Raw genomic sequence first — 4,537 nt, forward strand, 5'->3', positions numbered from 1 at the left:
CTCAAAAGTCTAAACTCATCTAAATCACCAGGCCCTGATGCATTACACTCAATAATATTTAAGAAAACTTGCTTTCAAATGTCTAAACATCTATCTACTATTTTTAACAAAGTACTTGAGAGTGGATCAATACCCCTAATATGGAAAGACGCCACAATTACACCCATATTCAAAAAAGGAGACAGATCAAAAGCATTTAATTATAGACCTATCAGTATAACTTGTACTTTAATAAAAATCTTTGAAAATATTATAAAAATCATATTATGACACACCTGATTAAAAATAACTTATTAAGTCCACGCCAATATGGATTTCGTCCAGATCATTCCTGCTTAACTAATCTTTTAACTGTAATTAATTATTGGACGTCATCACTTGATAATAATATTCCCATCGACAACATTTATCTCGATTTTGAAAAAGCCTTTGACAAAGTTCCACATAAATTTCTTATTTCTAAACTTAAAGCTTATGGTATAAATGGATCAAAACTATATTGGATTAAAAACTTTTTAAAAAACCGTAGACAAAGAGTTGTTGTTAATGGAAATTATTCAAACTGGGTACTCGTTAAAAGTGGAGTTCCCCAAGGCTCCGTCCTTTCAGCTTTACTTTTTATTATATATGTCAACGATATCCCTGAAGTAATCAAATCAAAAGCTGCTCTTTTTGCTGACGATACCAAAATCTTCCGTTCTATTGAAAATACTCAATCTGCGCAAGAATTACAAATTGACATCGACGCTCTTGTTACATGGTCTCAAAAATGGGGAATGAAATTTAACATTGATAAATGTTCTGTAATGCACTTAGGAAACAACAACAAATCCCATACTTATAATATGCATGATCCAGAAAAAAATATAAGAGTAAACATTAAAACGACAAATTGCGAACGAGATTTAGGTGTTCACATAGATTCGAACTTATTATTTTCCAAACACACAACTATTCAAGTCAACAAAGCCACACAAATAATAGGAATAATAAAAAGAACATTTAAATCATATCCAGACTTATTATCCTTCAAAAAACTATTTTCAGCACTAGTCCGCCCTCACCTAGAATACTGTGGATCAATCTGTAACCCTGGACTTCTCAAAGACAAACGGCAACTAGAAAATGTGTTAAGAAGAGGTTCGAAACGAATCAATGGATTACAGGATCTACCGTATGAACAAAGATTGTTGGCGTTAAATATGACAACTGTAAAATACAGGCTATTTCGTGCAGACCTAATCAACGTTTACAAATGGTGCAAAAACAACAATAGTGATAGAAGTCTTTTTTTTCTTCGCGATTAAATTTACGTATGAATATTTTTTTCTCTAAGAATAATAAATAAATGGAACTCTCTTCCTAATCACATTGTATCAGTGTTATCTCTAAAAACGTTTAAACTGCTTCTAGACAATCATCTAAAAAATGAATGGCTTCTCTACGACTAATCCACATTTCATTTTCTATTAGTTATACAAACTCTGTAATTGTCAAGTATTATATAATTAGGTTGACAGGCAGTTTATGCCTACACAATTTATTGTAAAACCTTAATTTAAAAATAAAAAAAAAAAAAAAAATGTATTGCACACAAAAAATCTTGTGGTAATTTTTAAAGTCAACAAGATTATTATCTATTAGATCGAACTTCATTTGTAGATTTAAAATAAATGCAACATCCAGAAATGAAACAATTCTTTTAGTGTAACATTGAAATATTGCAAGATTGCAACGAAAGATTACAACACTGTTGTTGTTGAATTATTGTAACAATTTGTGAATTTACGTTGCAGTTACGTTGCATCACTTTTATTATTGTCTCGATAAGTTAAATAAAACTTAAATGAGTTGCCCACCCCATAAAACATGATGGTGCCATGTAACAACAACTTGTACAAGACATTTGATCTAACTGTCCAAGCAAGATTTGTTAAACCCATTCCTACAGTAACAACTTCAGTAGTAATCATTGCTGCAACAACATGATTACATGTTTGGCTCATTCATTTTTTAAAGCCAATTTTTATAAAAACTGAAAACTTTTAAATCATGATAATAATTTATGTCATTGCTACCTAAATCAGACATGTTAAACATCAGTTAAAAATAACTGACAGATTTGACACTGTTCCCTTTAGGTAACTAACCATTTGTTTAGAGTTACAAATCACCTAATTTATTATTTTTAATTAATTTTTTTTTGTTGATACTGTTCTTCCACTGCTTTAATGGCATTTAGTATAGACTCCTTTTTACTAATGTATAAAACACGCATGCAACTAGTTTCCTCGTTTTTTCCAAATTTGTCCAAATGTTGAAGCATTTGGACAAATTCATTTCATTAAGTAAATTTAAATTTGTGTTAATAATAGAAAAAATAATCAAACAAAAGTAGATCTTAAAAAATTAGCTTGGTATTTACTCAGAAAATTTCTTGTTCGTAAAAATTTATTTTTATTCTAGCCACACAGTTTGAATCCAGGCCTCAAAGTTTTGACGGTTTTTTCTGATTGCTTAAATAGATTTTTAATAGTAGATTGAGTATTTGAGAAGATTTTTATAATATATTATAAAGTATTAAGAAAAAAATCTATGAATTACCTATGGTTTCATTTTTTCTTCTATATCAATTAAAGCAGTTTTTATAGCTTCTTAAACGACTTTTATTTGAACGACTTTTCATTTAATGATATTTTAACGTAAATAATTAAATATTTTTAAGTTTATTTTATGTAAAACTTTATATAACAGTAACTTCGAAATCCATTAAATAAATTTCTTATTACGATTGAAGAAATTAAAATTAATCTTCTTTAATCCGAAATTTTTAATTATTTCTAAAATTTATTCCATATTCTAGCTTAAACAAACGGAATTTACGTATCGAAATAAGAATCAAATTTACTCCAAGTTTTAAAACTACTGGAGATTTGGCTCTTTAAACTTTACGTCTTAACATTAAAGTGAAAAACTTAAAGACTCTGAAATTCGAAAAACTTAAGGAATCGTTAAAACTTTCAAAAACTTGTCGTTAAGTTTTTGAATTTTCAATCGTAAAATTTCAAAGCAAAAGATAAACAAATTGAAAATTAGGATTTCAATTATTTCAACAAATTGCAATTGATGGTATAATTAGATTTGCGCTGTTGTTTTTGTTATACAAATATTATATTTTCTTTTTTATATTTTAACGTTTCGATTTCGATCGAAAAAACTGTATGATCATTGTGCACCTGTTTTACTCTAAATAACCTTTACAAAAGAAAATCAAGCAATCGCTTTATAAGTAAGCGCTTTTTATTAAATGCAAATAAAATACCAAAACGCTATAGATAGCGCTTTATATCAAATGGAAATAAAATACCAGACCGCAACTTAAAAAAGTTACACTACAAAAGTTGCGACCTAAAGATGGAATCTTTGTGACGGGTTGCAATGTTATGGACCCAAGATTGATACTAATAAAGTTTTTATGTACTAAAAACAGTAGTATACTCTGTTTTTTATATTTAATTATTTCATGTAAGTACTGGCAAAAATCCAAAATTCATGTTTATAATAAACCCTTAAACTACTTTTTAGACTATAATAATAAAGAATATTTCTCTCTCTAGGAATAATAATAATAACAAAGAATATTTCTCTCTCTAGGAATTTAGCTGATAGATAAGGGTTTAAAGCTGCAGATTTAAATGATAATAATATAAAAATAATAAATTTTTAAAATTGTTTATTGTACCTTATTATATATATATATATAAATATATATATATATATATATATATATATATATATATATATATATATATATATATATATATATATATATATATATATATATATATACATATATCCAAAACCTAAGGAATTTCTAAATTAACGAACCAAAATTATATCAAAATACTGTCACGAAAATAAATCCTTATCAAAAAAATTTATAAGCTCGCTTTATTCGTTATTAACTTAACTAATAATTACTTTTCAATCTCTAAGTAAACAAATAAAGAAAAGAAAGATAACTAAAGATCTCCAAACTAATAAATTATTTATATTTTAGTCTTAGCAATTGGTTTTCGTTTCGTCTTAATTAAATTAAAACATTTATAACTAAGTTTCTCTCTTTTTACACTCTTTTTACTTTGTTCTCTATTCCTCTCTCTTTCTTCCTCTCTCTCTATCCCTCTCTCTACCCCCCTCTCTTTCTTCCTTGTTTCTTTCTTTCCTCTTCATCGCTCTTTTTTTTTAAGTTATTCTATAGTTATTTAGATGGTAAATGATAAATAACAAAATAAAAATACCAAAAAATAAAAAAAAATGAGGAATACACAGTATTAAGGCATCAGTGAACAAAATCTTTCATTTTTCGTGTACTAGGTTGTTTACTCGAGAAACAGCTGAATATAAATAAAATTCAAACGTAACGACACAATAGTAAAACCCTAAACACTTTTTGTTTCTATGGAGATTATTTACTTGCGAAAGATATTTATCAGTTCAATAAGCATTGTTTAATGCTCTTTTTTTAAATATTGAT

This window comes from Hydra vulgaris, chromosome 01 (genome assembly GCF_038396675.1).
Source record: "Hydra vulgaris chromosome 01, alternate assembly HydraT2T_AEP".
NCBI classification, from domain to species: Eukaryota; Metazoa; Cnidaria; class Hydrozoa; order Anthoathecata; family Hydridae; genus Hydra; species Hydra vulgaris.